Source organism: Lagopus leucura, unplaced genomic scaffold (genome assembly GCF_019238085.1).
Source record: "Lagopus leucura isolate 7727_CA_CO unplaced genomic scaffold, USGS_WTPT01 Super-Scaffold_650, whole genome shotgun sequence".
Taxonomy (NCBI): Eukaryota; Metazoa; Chordata; class Aves; order Galliformes; family Phasianidae; genus Lagopus; species Lagopus leucura.
This window is the reverse complement of record NW_024962253.1, coordinates 698,862-721,440: the sequence shown is the minus strand read 5'-3', so window position 1 is coordinate 721,440 and position 22,579 is coordinate 698,862. Positions and strand designations below refer to the sequence as shown.

Genomic DNA, 22,579 nt, shown 5'->3' with positions numbered 1-22,579 from the left:
TTCTATAAACTTCATGCAGTCCAGAGTGAGAAAACAGCCTAGGAAACTCCATTAGGGATGTGAGGTAACATAACACAAAGACATGCTTAACTGTGGTGGGATGACCATCACCTCCTGTCTCATTTGGTATTGAGATTTTGGGTTGGTCAGTCTCTGGCTGAATTCACAGCTGAGTGAAGATTTTGTGTTCTAAGGTGTTAGGTTTTTCAGTTGTCATCATCTTGAGCTGACCCTCTGACATATTTTGTATCAGAAGATGTGCCCACAGCTTGCAGAACGGTTTGGAGAAGTAAAGCTGATGTGATTGCTGCAGTGGTTTTGTTGCTGGATCATGTGGATATGCTGCTCCTGATGTCTGGCAGGAAATAGTATGTTGCAGGTTCCACTCTCATTTTTATTCTTCTGATTATCTTAAATATTTAGGTTATTTTTTCCATCAACATTGATTGCTAAAGATTCTCATCCATTGCAAGCTCCTATTTGGCGAGGGAGAGTAGGACTCTCCAAAGCTGACGCTTGAAAATACGATCCGTGCCCTCCTGTGATGTGAGTATCCTCAATACTAGCATTTTGCAAGGCTGTGGGTGCAGAATTGCTGATGTGCTCAGTGCCTCATCCTAAAATAGCATCCTCAGTCCTTGCCCCGCAGCAGTTCAATTCAGTCTCCTTGTTGTGTATCCCCTGCCTAGGGATTTCTCACTGCTCCCCATCCTCTCTTCCCATCTGGATCCAATTGCTGCATGTAATAAGAAGTCACCACCAGCCCAGGACCCCACTGTCACCACTGTCCCCATCTCCCATGGTGGAGGAACAGGATCAGGGGTTTGGTGGTGTCAGGAGGTTCTCACTGGGAACCAGAGCTCTCCCAGCAGTGCCTCTGCATTTAGTGCCATTTGTTCTGGTTTATTTTTCCAAAAATAAATGTTGGTTGAAGGAATACAAAAACTTGGGAGAAAACAGTTTGTGGGGAGGCTGGGGAAACAAATATTTAGAGCTCTCACAGAGTCCCACCTCTAAAAAATACAGGATTATAAATTCTTCTATCGCTCTGTAGTGCAGGACCTACAGACTGCTTCTATGGCCTGTGCTGGGCAGCGTGGGGAGGCAGAACAGCACAAATCAGGTTTTTCCCTGCATTCTGAGAGGGGAGGTCAGAGAACTCTTTCACGCTCCGTGGGGCTGGAAGCTGCCACACAGCCTGGAGCAAACCCACACCTCACAGGTCTGTGGTTGGAGCTAGCTTGCTGTTCCTTTCCTGCCTGCAGCACCAGGGAAAGCCTTCTAGGGGCTGGGCTGAGACCTGCCAACACTCAGCTTCACGTTCATGGTGCTTTCCTGTGTGACCTCCAGCCCTGAGGCATCCCATTCCCCTCCCTCCTGGCTCTACTGTGGATAATTCTCCCTTCCTCTCTCCCTCACCATCTGAAGTTAGTTTCCTCTAGATGACAGAGGTCAGGAGGACTCGGGTGCTGAAAGATCAGCATGTGCTTTCCTGGACTGGGGCCTTGCATTCCTCCTGAGCGGCCAACTGGATGCTGGACCCCTCCTGGGATGCTGCACTGAGTTGTGCAATGCCGGACGCTCTTCCAGGCCCTTGGGATCTCTTTGGGACAGAGCTCTCAGTGGCTTCCCTATCACCCAGAGTGATTTAATGGAGGGTAGCAGCCTGCACTGCCTCTGCTAGAAACACTGAGCTTAGCATAGGAAAAGAGTCTGGGCTTGCCATTCTGCTGCTGCCTGTGCTCACGTGGATTTTTGGGGGATGCTGTGATGAGGGATGAGAGCAAAAGTGCACCCCTCCTCACTGGGATGCACAGCTTTTCTGTTGGCAGGAAAACTAGACTTGATCTAGACAAGGATAAGCCCAAGATTTAAAAGTGAGAAGCAAATGCTGTGGGCTGGGTTGATGATGGCTGTTGGTGCTTCAGTCCTGTCCTGAGCTAACACAGTGCTAATTTGGGACAGCAGCTTGAGTTTCTGCCCTGCTGCAACAGTGCTCATCCTAAGTAGTAAGATAAATACTTCGGAGGATCTTGGAGAGGGACAAGGTAAGCCTGGGTAGGCTTTTTGTAGAGCTTTGTGTGCTCACACCCACTCTAGCAGCTGCACACTCTCCCTTTTGCCCAGTATCCAGGACAGGATTCTCCACCCAACCACTCCATCGCATTCCATGGGCCGTGCTGACCACATCTCTACAGGCAGCGCAGAGGAGCTGGTTGGAGTGTGCCAGTGACCCCCATTCCCACACTCTCCCCCCTCACTGCATCCCTCCTGCTCGCCAGCCCTGGCCGCACCACCTCTGGGTGCTGACAGCCCGCAGCACGGAGCCTGTGCTGTCACCCAGCACTTCGTTCGCTGCATCTCCAGCCCTTTGCTGTGTGCGTTTTATGGTGCCTCTGACAACCTGCTGACATCCACATTTATTTTAGTTTTTCACGTTTTGCTCTGCTGCCTCCATCACCCCAAAGCCCAGCACCAGGTCCAACTCCCTGTTAGCAGTGACTGCTTGCCATCCCTCACTGCTCTGCAGAGCTCTGCAGAGGGCTTTAAGGCTGCCTCTGTGTGTCCTGAGGCTGGCACAGTGCACTGGGGCAGCTGCCTATGCTGGCCCCAGGATTTACTTCAGGCAGTTTATTTTCCCAAGGAAGTTAGTTTCCAAAATAGCATCTGGTTTTTATGAGCTCTGATCAAATAAGGTGGTATGAGTGTGTGTGGGTGGTGTTTTTATGTTTGTATACATGTTGTTGGTTTGAGGGCTTTTTTAAGTTTTAAAGTCTTATAAATATATGAGTTGCTTAACTTCTTCATCTCTTGTGACCGTGGTTTTGTGAAATGATTACTGGATCCAGAAAGCAAGCTGTATCTCTGACTTGAGCAAAGGGCATTGTGGATAAGCACCTTGCAGTGTGTTAGTATTGGCAAGAGTACTTCACGTTGGATACTAGGAAGAATTTCTACTCAGAGAGAGTGGTCACGTGGAGCAGGCTGCCCAGGGAGCTGGTGGAGTCACTATCTGTGGAGATGTCCAAGAGCTGTGGAGATGTAGCACTTATGAATATGGCTTAGTGGGCAATATTGGTGTTAGGGGGATGGTTGGTCTAGATGACCTTAGAGGTATTTTCCAATCTTAATGATTCTGTGATGATTCTATGATACTGTTATTTTCAACACCAATGCAGAATTATTCTTTAGTGCCTTGTACATGGCTGGAGGCAGTTACCTATGGAAGCCATGGATGAAAACCAGGTAATTTTGCAAGCAACTTGCTGGCCCATTGGAACTATTCAACAGACAATAACAATGCTGTAATGTGTGGGGTCTGAGCTCAGTTTGCAAATAATTGCCTGGGATAAAAGAATGTTGGAGGCTTGAATGTGCTTCTGTGGGCAGAGTTGCAAAAGAAAGTTATGTGCAAGTGTCCAAAGGCACCCTGGGCTTTCCTCAAGTCCTGTGTTGAGAAAATGATAAAAAAGACCAGAGGGAGACCTGCTGTGGAGAGGTTTCTGCTTGTGTTTGTTTCTTTTAAAGTTTCAGCTGAACAGAAGAAAAAGAGAAATGAAAACATGACTGTTTGGTGTTGTTATTAGGAGGGATTTCTTTGGAGAAGATTGGAGAGGGGAAGAGAAATCACCAAAAAATAATACAGTGGTGGATGGTACTCCATCTGCATCCCCTTTGTTAATGGAGGATTAATAAGTGATGTGCTAATGGTGCATGGGGACCTGGTTATTTGTGGCTTCCCATCTGGGTGGATTTAAAAGTGTCTGCCAAGCCGTCTCATCTCATATATATTTCAGTGCCATCATCTCCCCTCTTCCTTCTCCAACCCTTCCTCTACATGTCAACCCCTCCACTCCTGTGCCGGCGCAGGGGTGGTACATGGGGCAGTCCCCTCCTCGTGCCACCATGGACACGTCCATCTCCTGCAGGTCCCGCTGGGGCCCTTGGTACAGCCATCCCAGCCAGGGCTGCCCTCCTGCTGGCCCTCTCCCCGGCAGCTCTGTGAGATGCTGGTGGTTAATCCCATCTCCCGCTGAGCCCACCCTGCTGGCGGGATCACGGCACATCCTCAGCTCTGGGATTTGTTTTTCATTTCCGCTCTTCCTCTCACCCCCCTTTGAGACACAGGGGTTTGGCAGATCCCCTCACCCCCTTTGCTTTCCTGCAGAGAATCATGTCTAGGGGGGGTGATGTCTTAACGGTGATGGGGGTCTGAGACGAAGCTTCTGAATGTCTTCTCAGGGAAGACATTAAAAGCCAATCTGTGCCGTCTCCCTCCTTGCTGCTCCCCGAGGACCACCACCAGGCTTCCCAGCCCCTTCGTTGTTCTGCTCTTTCGTTTTTCCCACAAATCTTTTCCAAAAACTGGTGCAGAAGAACAAGGCGAAGCATCACCCCTATGAGACAGGCCAGCAGTGTAGCTGATATTTCCACTACCACTCACTGGAACTGGGATTTTCTTTGCAATATCAGAAAAGCAGTTCCTCGATGCAAGGGGATTGCCTTCTTGTTAGGCTGTGTGATCCTTGGGTGATTTAGCTTCTGTACCCAGACCTCGTCTGAGTCATTCCCAGCTCAGTGCCAGGTGTCCTGGAGGCATCTCTGAAACACTGTCCATGTTATGAGAGTATGATGCTACACCCAGACTCTTGCTTTATGAAAACAAGAGTGGCTGATGCTTCACACAGTGAAATTCTCCTCTTTCTGCTATGGGAACAGCTAGGAAGCAGTTTTTGTAATGGGGAAGTTTTGGGGGACAGGGAGCCCATGTGTGCGTGTGTTTGTAAGGGACATGGGAAAGGTAAAGCCTCCTGACAGTTTGAGAAAGAGTCTAAGAAAACAGAGCCCTGAGCTCTAATTGAAAGCCTGGATGCTGCTTTACCCAGAAAAGGCTACTTGTGATGTTTGTGCTGCTGCAGTTATTTACCCAGTGTCTCTGCCAGCACACGTTTGCATCTCCCATGAGCAGCTTGCTTTGACAGGGGCACCTCTGGGATGCAGGGATACCAGGGCTCCAGGATGATGGGTAGCACCAGGTCCCATAGCACCCACACCTTTCTGCACCAAATCCATTCTCGTGTCTGTGGCTTTCTGGGTCTGTTTTGCAAGCCGTCCCCCTCCTGTACTCCTTTCTTACCTTTAGCTTTAATATTTCTGGAAAGCAGATGCAAAGTTTTCATGGGAAATTATCACAAAGTATTTGTTCAGCTCTGGTCATGCTTGGTGGAGGAGCAGGCGATGCCTCACAATGACCCAGGAGTCTTCACTCAATTATTTGCCCATCCAGATAAGAGAGAGCTGCCGTATGTTGCACACTTGTTTTTCCCAGCCTCTCATGGGATGAGGTGAGCAAAAGTGAGGATTAGTTAAGCTGTGACAGTTCATTAAACTTCTTGGACTTCTCTGCATTTCCTCTTCAGACACTGCTGTATGTGTGTGTGTGCAGATATTCTGTGACAAGGCAGCAGTGGACATTTTCATGATTTCAGTTTCCAAAAGCCCTTACCTGTATGCGGAGCCCAGAGAATGCCTCTGAAAACTGCTGTATTTCACTGCTTCTGTTTCTAAAAGCCTGGGGAAGCAAAGTTCATTTTTCTTGGCTTTTTTTTCTACCTTGAAGCAAGCCTCTTTTTTTTTTTTCTCTTTTTTTTTTAAGTCAAAAACTCTTGGCTTAGATGTGCAAAACTTGGTGAAATTAATGGGAGCCGTGCCCTGAGTGTCCTGCACAGCTTTTAAATTCTTTGACTTGTAAACAAGCAGTCTGGTTTGCAGAGGGCTTTCAAGCCTACGAGGATAAAATCCTGAAGTTTGAAGGTAAAATGAGGGATGCTTGCAGTGCTGCCCTGCTCCCCTGCTAATGACCTTTTGCATTAACTGCTGTGCCTAGAGCCTGGCACTGAGAGAGATCAGAGTACTATGCACTCCTAGGCTTTGCAAGGACACTGTGGTTTTGGGACTCAGTACAGCTCTAGCAAAAGTTTGGGTGTCCTATGGGTCACCTGGCATGGGAATATGCTCCTGCTTGTGTTTTTCCAATGTGAAAACCCCTCTTTCAGGAGAAATTATTTGCATGCAAGGCTATGCTGCCCCATGTCGGGCTTCACCCTGCACGGAGCACAGAAGGGGCAGCTGAGGGGGAAACGTGTGAGCATCTCTGTGCGGCCACAGAAATCTCATTTGATCCTCTGTGGTGGGAAAGGAAATGGAGCAATAACCCAGGACAGTTTAATAGAGTTGGGGTGAAATACGGCTGTTTTTGTTAGCTGGTCTCTTTGCAGTGAGGGCTCTTTAGCCCATTTTGTTGTGCTTGGCTCTGCTCTGGATGTTGGCACCAGCTGCTCTGCAGGTGCACATGTCTTTGGCAGGAAGGAGCTGGGATTTGGGGATTCGCCTTGGTCAGGCTGAGGAAGAGAGGAAAAAAGCAATGAGAGATGGTGTTTGTCTTTTGCAAGAGAGGGAGACTCATCAGGGGAGTGGAGGCATCAGGGAAAGGAAGCAGATTTTGCTGCCCCATGGTGGGAAGAAGGCATTTTTGGGGAGTTTTGTAAGGACCAGCGCTCTGAAAGGGAAGAGCGTGAACTAGAGGTGCCCCTTCTTTTGGGTTTAAGCAGGAGATTTCTGTGTGGCTCATCACCTGTCAAGCTGTGGGATCTCACCAAGCCCAGGAATGGTGGGGAGCTGGAGTTGGGTTGTGCCGTCCCTCTCCTCCAGGCTTACCCCATCTAGGCTCCAGCTCCACACCATCCTCAGAGCAGACTCATACTAGGAGCCCCCAAGCAGGGGCTGTTTGGCCCCTCAGGGAGAGGAGGGGAAGAGTTCAGCATTTTCCCCTAGCAAAACCCCACGGTCGAGCCAGCAGTGGCAGACCTCCGAGCGCTGGCAGGGACCCAAGGCGTATTTTCTTCCTGCCACCCTTTCAAATTAAGAAAACGATTCATTTTATTTCTTTAATTTTCCAAATGGAAGCGAATTGGCCGTACTGGCAGGTGCCTGATGGATGTTCCCTGCCACCTTGCAGAGGGGATGGAGCTCAACCACCGTCCTCCTCTTCCTCCTGCATGGGGCCCACACCCAGCATGGCCGCTTGGGACACAGGGACCACTGGGAGCAGACATGGAGTCCCACAGTGGGTAACACAGTATTAATGATGAGGCTTTTCATTCCTTTGGAGTTGCAGAATGTGACAAAACAAACTGCATTCCCTATCAGCTCCCCCTGCTCAGTGTTTTATGAATGTGGCTTTTCCCCTTGCTTTTATTATGCTTACCAGAGTGTTTCTCATGCATCTGCATAGCCCCTTGCCTGCCTCAAGGGGACACTGTCAATAAATGGCATCCGCTTCACCAGGCAGGCAGTGAGAAGGGCTGAGTGCGCCCATGCAAGGATGCGCAGAGATGGGATGCTAACGTTGCCCAGTACCTGGCTGGGTGCAGTGCTTACTCTCCAGCTCTGCTGACCTCGGTGCTGGGAGGTGGCAGGGTGAAGATTATCCTATCTATATGGCAGCAATTATCAAATCTATAGACTGCATCAGTGACATAAACTGCAGAGGACGGGTGGAGCACATGACATGCAGTTAGGTCTGGCTGCCCAATCTCTGTTAAAGATCCCTTCCTAATCTCTTGCATTGCAAATTTTTTTTTCTGCCTGCTGCTGTTTTTCTCTATGCTGTGTTATGCCTCGCCTGCCCTCCATGGGGTCCCGGGGTGCACAGCAGCTCTGGATGCACTCACAGCCCTGTGACCCACTGAAGCATTGTTGTGTTGTGGTGATGGTTGCAGCCTGTCTATTAAAAGAAGCAGTTTTATTGGCCTTTTGATAGGAGAAAAAGAAATTCTGCTCACCTCACCTCTTGGGAAGGAAAGTCTTATTAAACATGCTGTTTCCTCAGGGATTAACTGCTGCTCCTCTGCTCATGGAATGTGGGTGTTTTTGGTGATAGGGAAACTGAGGCACGGCTTGCTTATGTGATGCAAGGCTGCTCTGCTCTGCACAAACCCCCAGGGTGATGGGGTGCTGCCAGGCCCTTCTCTGTGCCAGCAGCCAGGGTTGAGCTCTGCAACACTGCAGCACCTGAGAGCAGCAGGAAACAAGGCTTAGAAGCATGCCCTGCCAATGGAGATTGAAGCTCTGCTCCCTAACGGTGAGGTACATTCTGTCTCTTGCAAATTCTGGGATAGAAAGAAAACTCGGCAGCTGGGTTTTGTAATCCTGTGCGGGTGAGGTTTTCTGGGAGGCGCTGGCATTGGGGATGTGACAACTTAATTGCAGAGAGTTCTCTGGAGGGGGAGTGGAAATCAATAGGTGTTGGTAAGGCGCTCGTTTTGAGATAAAGTCTATTTGTAAATTACAGTCATTTATCTCCTTGCTGCCTCCAGAGCAGTTAATTGTCAGTTGCCCGAGGCCCTGTGGGGTGCTGGGTTCTGCCCTGGAGCCCAAGCACAGGGTGCCCACAGCGCAACGGGCATAGTGACTGGCCCTGCAGGCTGGAGGTTGTGAATTCATGCCCTAATGTGTGTCCTGTAATCCCTTTCCTGGCCGGGAGGAGCTCAGACTATTTAGTTACCAGGGCACAGAGGGCTTGCTGCAGGGTGTGTGTATCTCAAAGGGCAGCCCTAGACTGGAGGGAGAACAGCCAAAAATACTCTGCTGCTTTGGGCACTGCCTTACAAGGCTGGAGCACAGTTTGTTAAACAGAAAACACATCAAAATGAGGGACTATGCTTTGTGTACTGGGATAAAGGAGCAGCTGCTCTGCCCCAGTGGGTGCTGGAACAAACCTGCTTCCTTCCCAGTTCCTCCCCAGCTCTGCAGGATCAAAGCCCTCCTCGTGTTGATGCTACTCAGACTTTGCCCTACAGATCAGCTGTGTGCTTTGGTTAGGGGCATGCTGCACACAGGAGATTAAGGACAAATTGTTGCCCCTGAATGTGGCACAGAGGGCTCCTGGCCCACATTTGGCATTGCATGGATGGGCAAACAGATATTCCCTGCACCCCAGGTGCATGCGGCAGTGCCCAGCTTCTGGGGTGCCAGAAGTGAGCAGATCTCAGGACCATCCCCCTGCAAAGCTGCCTCAGGAAGATGGGGCAGCCAGGGGTGGTGGGAAGCACCTGCAGAAAACTCGTCCGCCAGTCCCATGCGACCCCCCCAGAAATATCTCTATCTCTGTGTATTTCCAGCAGGTGGGAAGATATGAACCAACACCACATGCTTTCTATTCAACACTTTGCTTAGGGCATCCTTTATTTTGTCTCTTTTCTGGCCCTTCTTTCTCTTCCCAGCTGTGTGAACATGACCTCCCACAGCTCCAAATTGATGTTCCCAGAGATGGGCTCAGCACCAGCACCCAAAATCAGCAAGAGAGCAGTGCTGAGAAAAGTGAGTTCAGCATGGAAGGGAGTAGGCTGTTCCCTCCATATATTGCTAGGGTGTTTGCTGCTCTGAGTTTGGATGCTCAGAGCCTTCTCCGGAGGGAAAGCTATTGACGGAGGCATGGCAGATGGAAGGAGCGCTGCTCAAACCTCCTTTTGGAGACTGCTCTGGAGAATCCATGCATACAGCAAAGTGGATGCAGGGCTGTTTTCAGGCAGGTCTGGCAGAGTGCTGTGTGCACGGGCAGGCATGCGTCAAGGCGGTGAGGGCCACGTGTTGTGTTCGTACGTGTGAGCACGTACAGGAGAGGGACGCCCGCACCTTGCACCGGGGCGCAGAGGAGGCTGGCTGCACGTGACGGTATCCATGCCTTGCACGCCGGCCACGTTGATCTCATGTGCTGAGCTTCTTACAGGCACCCAAAGGAGTCATCGAGCGTGCTCTGATCGCTGTGCGCTGCCAAAATCCTCTGGAATCTGCTCCCCTGCGTCGCCCCTTCCCAGGTCAGCGGCGGGGGCTGCGGCAGCAGGTGCTGAAACCCGTCCCTCCCCGCGACCTGCCTCGTTTGCTTTTCCAGCACATTTTCCGGAGGTCAGCCGTCCCCTCCCTGCCGCTGGATTGCTTTCCTGCCCTTCCCACCTGCTCCTTCCACCCGGCAGATTGTTTGGAGAGCGGGTTTCACGGGGGTAGTGTTGGGGGAACATGAGTCGAAGGAGAAATCAATCCTGTCCTTGCTGGAGCTGAGATCTTGGAAATGCTGTTCTCCCATCCAGTGGCTCTCGAAGAATCGGGGCTGAGCGTGGCACTGCTATTTCTGGCCGCTGGCAGCTATTCCTGGCCCTGACCTGAGGCTCAGTCCTTTCCCGCTCTGTGCCCATGCACGAGGGCTGAGCTTGGTGCGCAGGGCAGACAGGGAAGGCTCTAAATATCAGCAGACGTGGGCAGCTGCTGGGAGAGGCACTGAGCAGAAAGCATCCTGGCTCCGTGGCAAGTAGCATACCCTGTCCCATCCCCTTCCCAGAGTTAGCAGGATGCTGCAGGGTCAGTGCTCTGCTTTTTCTGTAGGAGTACATCTGAGCTGTCCATCCATCCTGCACTTGTAGGGTTCAGTTGCTCACCCACCTCCTGAGCACAAGGTGAGCTCAATCCACATCTACTGATGATGCTACGCAGCTTGAAGCTTCCTGAGTTCATTCCTCCTGCTCTCCATCCTGCTTTGATTTTCTCCGCCCTCGCTTTCTGTCCCACTATCTTTCCAGCTTTCTTCTGCTGTCTCCTTCCCTCCCCGTCTCTCCCTCGTTTCCTTCTATGCTTTTCACCTCTCCTTTTTTCTTCCCATCACTCCCAGCTGCTCCCACCACTACTCCCGTTGTCTTTGCCCTCCTCCTACCCCATCTCCTTTCTCTCCTCTCTGCAGCCAGGTACCGTTTTGCTCCACACGCACCAGCTGCACTGTTTTTCTTGCATTGCAGTAAATGTTTCCACAGAGCTGAGGAGATCTGCAGAGCCGCTGAACAAAGAGGCTTTTCATTTTAGCAGCGGGATGGAGAGCAGCCGTGCTGCTGGACTGAGGGGTCTGCAGTCAGGGGACTCCTGTGGCCGCATTCACCCGCTGGGTGAGAATCAGGGCAGGGAGGGATGGTGCTTTGGAGCTGTTTGGGGTTTTGGTTGTTACTCCTCCCTCCTCTCCTGCTGCAAACCTGGTATAATTGTAGCAGGAAATTAAACATTTGAAGCGTTAATGTGATAATCTGTGGGTTTAGGCTTGAAGGGCTGGGGGCTGGGAGCTGAGTGCGTTTCTGCTGCTCGGGGTGCTGGGAATAGGAAGGAGGCACAACGGTGATGGTGTATCTCCAGATATCCCTCCTCTCTGGCAAAACCTCAGGGAATGCCCTCCTTTGTCTCCCTCTGATGTCAGCCCATCTTTGGGTTCCCAGTTGGAATGGTGAAGCTTTTCTTTTGGTCATATCTTGTTGCTCATGGTGGTGGGACAGGAACCAGTGGTTGCACTTGGTGCCTGTGCTGAGTTTGTCTGTGCTCTACTGATGCTGATGGGAGACCAATTGATTTGAGACCTGTGCATGCCCCACAGCCCTGTCGGCATGGGTCAGCAAAGAAAATTAAAGAAGCCATCAGTTGTTGGAGATGCAAGGAACTCCATGAAAAACCCTCTCCTATGTCCACGGGGCACCAAACCCTGAATGTAATGCTGGTTCAAGCGGAACTCCTGGAGTTCTGTTCCTTATGGCAGGGGTAGGTGGATGTCTGATGTGACCACTAGGAGAGGAGTCTGGGGTCTCTGTCATCAGAGTAGGTGAGGATCAGGGCAGATCCCATCAGCATGGCAGTGCATAGGCAGGGTGGAAGGTGCATGGCTCTGGGTGGACTGGAGATGCAGGCAGACAATTGAGCACGAGTGTCCCAGTGCCTTGTTTGAGCTCCTCCGTGGTCTATAAAGATGGCTGGCATGAACATATTATGTTTTTTTAATTCCTTTTTTATGTCAGGCTTGGATTGTCTAATAGATGCTTGCATTGTAATTTTTTACTTTAATAGGAATCATTTGTAGAGAGATCTGCTGAGCTCAGCATCCCGGCTGGAGCTTTTGCATTATCGGGAGTTGCTGTCTTTGCAGATGGATGAGTTTCAAGGATTTCTAAATACACAGGCCTATCTGTCTAAACAAAAGTTCAAACGCCGTGCAGTTCACTGGTTTGGAGCAAATGTCAAACAGGCAGGGGCTGGGCTGTCGCCGCTAAACAAACCTCTGTCGTTTTCTTCTGTGCTAGCTGTGCCAGAGTGGTTTTCTTCCAGCATTGCCCAGCTGTGAAATGGGGGGTGAGCAAATGTCTTTAGAAAACCTGTTTATCCTTGGGCAAGGCAGAGCCTGTTCGGCCTGGAGTGGAGGAAGGAGGAGGGAACATTGGTCTTCTCCACTGGCCATGGACACTCATCTTGTGTTTTCCTAAGTGTATCCCAATGGTGCATCCAGAACTGCTGGCTATGAATGTAGTCATGAATTTTAGCTGTCCCGTCTTTTATAAAGATGCAGTTGTTTGCAGAAAGGTGTATCAGCTTTGGGCTGATGATTTGCTTTGGCTTGACCCAACGCCTTGCTCCCACGGCATGAGGTCTGCTTATTCCCCTGTTGAGCCTGGCATGAAAGTGACTGTGGGTTGCAAACAGGTCCCAGGTCACATCCTGCACTGCTTCTTCGCTCGGTCCCTGGCAGCAGGCTTTGTGGGATGGAGATAGCATCCTGGCGTGGGAGACAGGAGACCTTTCTCCCCAACACCTGCATATGGTGCGATTTCGGCACGGCCTCTCGCGTCCGGTGTTTTTTGTATGTTTTCTGAGACACTTCACATTAGCTCCTTGGCCAGTGCTGGGAGGGCTGGATTGGAAAGGAAAGGGATTTTCATACTTCATCTTTTTCTCGCCGGAGCCTGAAACGTGAGCGCCTCCAAGGCGTTGCCGAATGAGGTGGTAATGTGTTCATCAGCTGGGAAATCACTGGCCTTCGGAAAAATGGGGAGGGGAGAGATGGAGAGATGTGCAGGGACTTGAACCAACCCATCCACCCTGAGACAGCCATGGCTTCGAGCTGCAGTGGGGATGCATGGAGTGTGGTGTTGTGGAGCATCCCAATGGCACTGGGGCCTCTGCCCCTGCCTCAGTTTCCCCATCCCAGGCTATGGTTGTCATGGGGTCTGTGAGGATGCGGTGGATGCCATGCTCCCTCATCATCAGGGCTGAGGGAGGGATGGAAAGAAAGGAAACAAACTCAATAAACAAGCAGGTGCTGCTTGAAGTTGTAGTGGGGAGCCTGCCTGCCTCATGCTGTGCGCTGACCGTTGACTGTGCCAAGCTGAGAGCCAACTCCTGCCACGGTGAATTGTGTTCTGTCTAGATGTGGGTTGGATTTGCAGGACTTCATGCTGCCCATAGAGATGGTGTTGCTCTTGTTCTCTTCTCCCCAGCATACAGTGGTGCCACCGTGTACCTCCAAGTCTTCTTAGGCATAGAATCATAGACAAATCATTTGAGTTGAAAGGAACCCTTAAAGGCCTTCAACTCCAGCTGCCCTGCAATGAGCAGGGACATCTGCAGTTATCCTCAAAGCATTTTAGTCACACTCCTGCCTAGGGCATTGCTTGGGGCTGGTTCTGCACCCATGTGTAAATAGATCATCCTCAAATGCCTTCCCTTTTCAGTTTCATGAACTCTTCTTCTGCCCTCACGATACACAGGGTAAACAGGAGCGTTTGCTGCTGCCTTTCGCTGCTCACCACCCTTCCTTCCTCTTCCTGTTTATCCGCCTCCTTCACAAATTAAAGTCTCCAAATTCTCAGTCTCGCTCTCTGCTCTTTCTCTACATCTCATTGCTTTTATTGCCCGTCTCTGAGCACAAACCCTTTTCCTCTGCCTGTTGTTTTTTTGTTGGGTTTTTTTTTTTTTTTTTGTATGCAGGATATCCAGAACTGATTGAAGCATTCCAGGTCAGGCCACACCATTGATTTACATCGTCACATATTTTATACTCCTCTGCCTTCATATATAACCTAACATTTTGTTTGCCATTTGAGCAGCGGCTGCAGAGCGAAAGCTGACATCACTTTGCTGGCCGGTTTCAGCTAATTTAGGCTGCAGCAAAGTGTGCAATTAGTTCAGAACACTCCTTGCAGCAAGCGGTGCCTTGCATTTATCACCACGCCGGGCTTCCTCACTGCCTCGTGCTTTGAAGGGTTGTGCCATCCGTCATACTCTTGATTAGCCCAAATAATATTGTCATCTGCCAGTTTTTCCTCCTTGTTGCTCTTCAAAGCATTAATAGACAGATTAGAGCGCGTCGATCCTCATCCAGGGCGCCGAGGTGCTTCTCCAGCAGGCTGCTGCCATGCAGAAAGCATTCAGACCTTTCCAAGTGTCTGCATGAGGATGCGCCTGGCTTCTTTGCAGAGGAGATATTGGGTCGCCCCAGCAGGAGGAGACCCACCCCAGAGTTTTGCAATTAAGAGCACAGCAAAAGAGGTCGGAGAAAGCGCTGTTGTTTTTTATCCGTAATAAATCCGTGGTCTATTTTCTGAGATTCCTTCTGCTCTGCCCCATTCACATTGTGAGCCGTTAATATTGGTCTGCGTAACCAAATATGGTCTTCGTGTTAATACTTTCAAATGCGGCCGTTGTGCATTTAAATGGCAAGGGCCTTTTTAGCAAAATACTTAGGATTTTGGTTTCATGGGAATAGCAGAGTTTAATATGAAAAGTGTAGAGTATTATTGATGGGCGATATGGTGAAATTATGTATGTGGACATATGCTTACAGTTAGATCAATAAGTGTTATTAATGTGTAAAGATATCATTTTTATGTTTCTTTTTTCCAAGGGGTTTTGTGGTTAGCTTATTTTTTGAGCTTATTGATGAAAGAATAGTATTTATTTTGAAAAGTCAATGATTCAAATCAGGACAATTTTTTAATGGGCTGTAACTTTTAAACAGAGTAATAAATTTTTGTTGTCATTCACAGAAATATTTGCACTCGAGATAAATGTAGCAGCCTGCAGGTCAATGGCTCGGCTCTCCCCAGAGGTAAATTCTGGAGGTGCTGAGCAGGGCTCTTCACAGTGGAAGCCGATTGCAGCTGAAATGTCATTAAATTTTGTGTTATTCAGGAAAGGAAGCTAAGGAAGAGTGATCACAACCGACTTCACCATTTTTCTACATATTGCCCAAATTGAAATATATGTAACTTGTAAAGAACATAAGAAATAGCGTGACCATGCCATGGTTTGTAACCTTCAGCTTCTTGCAAGCAGTTGCTGCTCTGCAGGCATAAGCATCAGCAACCTTGTGCTTCTTTGAGGTCTGTCTTCTGTTCTGCACTTGGGATGCTTTTCTGCTCATACAGTGTGCCCTGGCAGAGACTTCTGCTGGATGTTGGTGTGCAGAATAATGTGAGAGCTGTTTCTGTTGTCCTGCCTTGTCATCTGATGTCCCAGCACCCAAAGAACTGAGGAAAATGGTGCTGTGGGCATTTGGCTGGATGGAAGCTGAGCACCACGAACATTGCGCTGGCTTGGAAATGCTCCTGGGGAAATGGGAGGAGAGCATCATCCTATGGAGGCTGTAGATGTTGTGTCTTCTCCACTGGCTGCTTTCCATCTGGGTCATGCAGACAGGGCTCTTTGCAGGGCTGGGAAAGCTTGGTTTTGTTTGTCCATGCACGAGTGAGACTGACCTTCTGCTCCGCTCGTGAGTTCAGCTCTCATCTTGCTGCCCAGAGTCCCATTCGGTCCTGTTAAAACCAGGAGGTGCTTTTTGCCCGTTTCTCCTTTTAGAGGATGGTGGTGACTCTCCTCTGCTCTGATTCTGCTCAGCAAATAAGATGAAAACAGATGAGGTCAGTGGCGTCTATACCGGCAGATTTGGCCTCCATTTTCTGTTTACTAGGGCTGCATTAGTTGTGAATAATGGTGCGTCAAACCACTCGCTCCAAGCAATTTATTCATGAGATTTGGCCCCGCGTGCTGTCTGCGAGCTGCCTGCCAGCAGGATATGATTTTTAAAATACACTTGCGAACACCCAGCTGCGCGCCCTATCAGCTCGCAAACACATCTGGGTGCTGCAGGGTGGGAATGGCAGTGCCATGGAGGCAGCGCGGCCATCCGCAGTGCAGTGCAGAGCGGGGCAGGTGGTGCCTCTTTGAAGCAGCGTGTGGTTAGATGAGATGGAAGACGAGAAGTCACGGGAGACCTGGAATAGTCTTCCTTCTCCTTTTGCCCAGGGGACATCATTATGTTAGGCTACGCGCACGCACGCGATCCCAAATCTTTAAGGCAGAAATTCCTCCCCAACTTGGGAAAGACGGCAACAGTTTTGAGCTCATTTCTCACCGTCTGGCAGATTTTATGTCTAATTTTTGCTCCGTCACATCCCCGTGGAATAACCATTGATTTATATCTCAGCCGAGCCCAGAACAAATGCTTTTGCTGGAGGACGGATACCTGTGTTCTCTCCAAGAAAGAAAGGTTCCTGCTCCCCAAGCTTTGATAGAAAGGCCAAAGCTAAAGAAACTCTTGGTCACTGTGATGTCTGTGCAGAAGGGAGCACAATAGCCCATGCATGAAGGGAGGCAATCGCAGGTCAGGTTTGCTCACCCGTTGTCAGTATGATGTGCACCACTCGCTATTGTTTTCTGTGGTATTGCACTTTTGATTGATTGCTTAATTTGTGCGCTTGTGTGATAGTTATTGTCATGTGATGGCTCTTTTGTCGTGCTGGACTGAACGTTTTTATTCTTGGGAGACAGTTCAGGCTCCAAGATGCTTCCCAAGAATGCTTGGGCTGATGTTCCCAGGGGCCATATTTGGAAATCCCAACAGTTTTCACTTGGCCAAAAGCACCAATTGATTTTAAGGGACGTTTTGTTTGTGTTACAGTGTGAGTTGCTGGCCTGTAGTGTTCTTGAAGGGAAAAAAAAAGAGAATTCCCAGCTCACAAGACATTTGCACTAATTAAACAGAGGGGAATTTGTTGCTCTTCACTGGTTTGTTGTTTCGGCTTCTGTCAGGCTTTTTGTAATTGGGTTTCCATAAGCCTTGTTAATGTGGTTGGTGGCTGTCACGCAGACGGACAAACTCTTCCTCTCTCCTGCAGGACAAGGTCAGTTGGATGCAGAGCACAGAGGGGCACATCTCCATCCCCACTAGTTCCCTCAAGGTCAAAGTTGCCTCCATAGCCTGTCTATGGAGATGCCCCAGTTTATTTTGGGTCCCTTGCCTTGCTGGCCATTGAGGAAGCTTTGGGAGACCATCAGGACCATAGGGACCACATCAAACGTGGAAGCCTGATGATTTTTTGGCCTTTTGGGCAAGGAGAAGCAGCCTAGAGTCTAGCCTGCTTTCCCATTCAAGCCAATGGTGGTGTGTCAGAGGATCTGCTTTCCCCACCAGGGGTGGCTGTCAGTATAAAGCTCTATCTTGTTTTCTTCCTCCATTAAGTTTATTTCTACATAAAAACAGTGTATTCTGATGCCATTGGCTTGGAGCAACATCTTAAATCTCCCCACCCACAGCGGGGTAAGTACCCACTGCTGCTCCGTCTTCACAAATTCCCCTCCTGCCCCTGCGCAGTTCATCCTAAAATGCTTCACTCCAGGAGGGTCTGCAGAGTCTGTGACTTTTCCCTCCTCCCATACAAAATCACGCAGTCAACAAAATCTTTCCCAGTGCTAATCCTCTGTTATGCAGGAGGACTCATCCGGCCCCGCGGTAGTAGGGGAGAGACAGATGTTCAGCAGACAATTAGTGCAGTTGTGCAGCTCCTTCCTGCTCACAGCCCCTGTGCCAGAGCCCCCAAATAAATCACTGCATGTGTGCCGGCATTGCCTTATGCCACCAGACCTCTGTGAAGTGAGCACAGGTGGGACAGGCTGTGATGAGGGACACTATGCTCTGCAGAAAAGTTCCTTTTTGCTCTGTTCTCCTGAGCCATTGCTTTCCTTGGCACAACTTAACCACTGCTGTACCTCTCCAAAGCCCTCACTGTGCAAGTTATTCCAGTTATCCCCTCAAAATGACTTTTTTCACCCTTTTTTTTTTTTTTTTTTTTTTTTCCCTGGAGGTTTTCCAAAGTTAAGGTTTGAGTTTTGGGAAAGAACCAGCTCTGTTCCAGTGGGGATAGCAGCAGTGAAGGTGAAGGGAAGTGACAATTTCAGCATAAGGGCATAAGGCAGGGAAATGCTAATGGCTTTTAGAAGTCTTGTGCTGTAATGAGATTTTCAAGTAGCTTTAAGAAGTGTCCAGTAACCATGCAAGACAGTCTGAGCTGAAAAACTGGGAAAAACAAGCAAAAAAAAAAAAAAAAAGCTCCATTTGGTTAAAATCAACCACAGAAATCATGCTCTGCACTGAGCAGGTGGCTCCCTTTCCCCTTTCTCCATGGTGGTTATGAGGTGCACCACCAGCTTAATTGTTTCCTAGTAATTGGATAGTGTGGGCGTGATGGCATCTTTACAAACCCAGGTCATCCGCGGGACAGCTGGGCAACGCACGCCCTGAGCTCCCAGCAAAGATGTGATGCTCAGAGGTGCCTGTCCTGCTACAGGAGTTTCACTCTCTTGCTGTAATGCTGAGAGATTTCTGTGCCTCATTTTTCCTTGGCTGGGAAGGAGTGGGGATGGGGAATGATATTCCCAGGGCATCAGGATGGGATGCTCTGCACCCAACCGAGGTGAAAGGGACAGTGGGAATGGGGATGACCCGAGAGTGGCCTTGGCCCCAGTGCTCAGAGGAGTTCAGCAAATGGGATAGCAACCAAACTGGAGCCAGATTGCTTATCCTTCGTCCGTCCTCCTTCGGGCAGCCTTGGAGCTTGCTCAGTATTCACTTTGCAGCACAAACTGCCTGTGCAGCACCTAGCGCTGCAAGATTCGGTTTTTTTTTTTCTTTGTTTAAGAGAAATCCTTTCAACAACAAAAAAAGGAAACTTTTGAAGCGTATCATTCTTCCCCTCTTGCATATGTTCATTTTTGATTCAAACGCACTGTCGAGACCTTTCTTCCCTTGCAGAGCAAAATTCCCTGGAAAGGAGCAGAGCCTGCTTTTGTGCATTTATTTTTACCAGATCTTGAAATAATTTGTGACTTAAAAGGAGAGGGAGGGAAAAAAAAGAAAAGAAAAAAAAAAAAAAAGCCTGTTCCTGATTGAGGCCTCTGAGCATTACTGTTATAGAAACAAAAGTAATAAGGTAACGAGTGACTCTAACCTTAGCTTAATTAACACATCGTTAAGATCAAGTGCCCAGAAAGGTAGCAGCTCTGTGCTCTTATGGATGAACCCAGAGGCTTGGCGACCCAAGAAATGCACAGCAATTTATTTCTTATTAGACTGTTTGTTCTCTACCCCGGTGAGTAACCTCAGCCGTTTCTCCAGGGAAGAGCAGAGAAGTTTTCAGGTAGGAGTGGGAAGAAATGAGCGATCTGCGGAGCGCGGGGGAAGGAAGCGGTCGCTGGGAGCCGCCTGTGCGAGCAGGTTGGGAGCGCGGGCTGCGTCCCGGGATGATGAGAGCAGTCAGGAAAATGGGAGCTGACTGCAACCTTTTAGTACCAGAGCTATTTCTTGACATACGATGCAGATCGCTTTCTGATCTCATCTCCCCCCGCGCTCAGCTTGGAACCAGAAGGGGAGGTAAATGGGTCAGGCTTCCCAGGGGGGCTGTGAGAAGGGCCAAAAAGCAGACGTCCGCAGGGGGAAAACAGTCGATTTGGCAGGTCTGGAGTTCATTGAGAAGTTATTGCTTTGGAAGGCACAGGAATATCTGTTGGGAGTCATAGAAGAGTTATTGGTGTTGGAAGTTATGATGTAGAATTATGGCGGAGGATATAGAGACCCTTATAGAAGCTCAGCAAACCTGTGAATCCATCTATCTAAGCACCCTCAATTCCCACTGAAATCCTCTTGGAACAATAATAATCATTTAACAAAGGAAATGGTTTTTGACCCAGACAACTAAATGCATTTCCGCTTAGTGCTTCCCAGCCCTCGCCTGATACTCAGCCGTGTGTTGAGGTTGCCTGTTATTTTCCCAGACATCAAAAGGTTCGAAGGAAAATGCAGCTTGGGAAAATTGATTGTTTGCCATGAAAATCTCCCGTGAAAGAGCAGTCTGAAGAACAATTAGTTGAAGGCATGTGAGCAGATTGCAAAGCAAAAATACAAAGTCGGTGCAGGGGTGAGGATCCTTCGGGAGAGGTGGTGCAATGCCTGGTGATCCCAGAGTTGTTCTGGGGGATGATGAGGGCATTGCAGTGCTGTTAACTGTTCCCTTTCATTGGCTTTTATAGAATAATAGGATACAAAACACTAAGGATGGTGAGGCACTGAGATAGGTTGCCCAGAGATTTGATGGCTTCCCCATCCCTGGAGATGCTCAAGGTCAGGCTGGAGGTGCTCTGAGCACCTGGTGGAGCTGTAGGTGTCCTGTTTGTTACAAGGGAGTTGGGTCAGTTGACCTTTCATGGTCCCTTCCAACTCAAATGGTTCTGTGCTTCTGTGGTTCTGTGATCCTTGGAGTTGGAAGGGACCCATAAGGATCATTAGGTACCATTCCTGAGTCATCATCAGCTTTCCTCATGATAGTGGATGTTGGAGGGAGAACCTCTCCCAACTGACTACTATTGGGATGGATGGGGTGAAGCCACGGAGCATTGCTCTGCCTTGAGCAAGCCAGGTCTGGGGCTTATCATGAAGCCTGAAGTGCAAAGTTGGAACGAACTGCTTTAGTAGCTTCCTGCAAGATTTCCTCCCAGTCGCCTCATTCCTGCTCAGTGGTTTGATTTTGTCAAAAGTAACACATGGTGGCAGAAAGCTATCAAGTTGGAAGTGTCACTGGGCTTTACATGGGGAGGAAAGAGCAGACATCATCATGCCTGGTTGGGTAACAAATATTTAATGCTAAATGTTAATCTGAGGCCATGAAAGGTAGCATTCCGCCTGCAAGAATGTGGCTTCCTTAGAGCTGTAGAATCGTTAAGGTTGGAAAAGACCACTGAGATCACCAAGTCCAGTCATCGACCCTTCCCTGCCGTGAGGATGAAGGAGAGGGATAGGAAAGTAAATCCAGTCTTGTATGGCTGGGGCTAGGAAGGAGCACCTTGCAGCACTGAGATCATTTTGCCATTGCCAGCTCATTATTTTATTTTTGTGTATTTTGTACCCAAAAGAACGACTGTGCCGAGGAGGGATCAATAGCTCAGCCGAGCATCCAAGTTATTAACTCACAAACAAACAGCATTGGGCTGAGGGGAAGGAGGAAGAATGTCAATTTTCTGTGCAAATGTTATTGTGGGGAGCCTTCAAGGAGTGTTTTATTTAGCAAATAAAGGCTATCAGAGGCAGTTACTCCCGTGCTGAGGAGGAGAGAGGGGAATTGAATAATTTATCTGGGAAAGTGCCCTGGGGAGGTAGACCTTTGGGTTTAAGGATGATCTAAGAGGACCGTGTCGGCTGGTGAGGAGTAGTCCTGTGTTCCCCCTTTCCTCTGTATTTCTTGCTTTGCTCCCACAGTGGGATGTTGCTCCCTAAGCAGTTTTGGGGATGTTGGCATTTAGAGGGAAAGGCTATGAACCTGCCTTGAATTTTTCTGTAAGGGGAAGAAAGGTCTGTGAAAACCATCCTGCCTCAGGGTCACCCCATCAGCCACACTATTACTCCTTAGGGATGCCTGAGGAGGGCTACACAGCTTTGTCCCAGACATCCCTGCATCGAGATGAAATCAGGATCAAAACAGAGGGGCAGAGTGAGGCTATCCCAGCTCTCAGCAGATTCAGCCAAGCTTTAAAATCTTTGAAATCCCAGCCTTTTTCCCTTGTTATTTTCGGAGTCAGCGGTGACTCAATATGTGAAAAATATTATCAGGATTGGAGCTTATGCTTGAAATCTCAGCTGCCACGGAGGAGGTGGTTTTGCAATACATAAAATGCAGTTGGTATTCTGCCACATCCCAAAGTTGCAATGTACCGTGCAACACAGAGTATTTAGGAAGGAGATGGAGAAAGTCTCTGTTTCATTTCCCTTTGCTGCACTTTTTTCCTGCTGTTAAACCCTGCAACAAATCCAGAGGGGTTAGGGCTTGGGGGTTTTTCTGTTGTGGTATAGCTCTGTCGTATTTAAGCTTTCACAGCCTGTCATTATCCAACCGCAGTGAGCGGGGACTTTTCCCTCCAGGTCAGCAGAGTCCCGGGTAGCTTCACTGCTGCCCCATCCCTTCTTGTGTCCAAAGACCCCGGCAGATGTGGTCTTAAAGTTTCCATGTATCTCTGGGTGAAAAGCCCGCTTCTGCCTCAGATCAGCGTTTCCCCATCAGGAAATGAACGATGGGGATCAGACTGATCAGACTGCTGCATGCCACTGTCTGCATTTGATTCTCAGGGCTGTGCTGAGGCTTTCTTCCTCAGGTGCACTGCAGGGATGCAGAATTCACGGCAGTGAAACCACTGAGATGTGGGATTGGTGTTAATCCGCTCTGCTTGGCAGTGCCTGACACTGAGTGTGCAAAATGTCACATTAGTGTGTGGGGATGGAGTGTCGGTGCCTCAGCAGTGTCCCCCTCCCCTCCCCTCCCCCCCCTACCCCTCCCCTCCCATCCCCTCCCCTTCCATCCCCTCCCTTTCCCTCCCCTCCCCCCGGGGCGCGGGCGCGGGC

General features: G+C 49.3%; 1 protein-coding gene across 2 annotated transcripts in view; it reads left to right on the top strand.

The window, feature by feature from the left end:
• The window catches only part of CNTFR (ciliary neurotrophic factor receptor), a 171,408-nt gene that overhangs the window by 61,873 nt on the left and 86,956 nt on the right, over positions 1 to 22,579 (top strand). The window contains exon 1 of one of the 2 annotated variants that reach the window (XM_042862407.1): positions 10,493 to 10,511. The exons of the other annotated variant lie outside the window; for it this stretch is intronic. The gene's annotated coding sequence lies outside the window, so the exon portion shown is untranslated. Of the gene's footprint in view, positions 1 to 10,492; positions 10,512 to 22,579 lie in introns of those variants that run through there. 2 annotated transcript variants of the gene reach the window in all.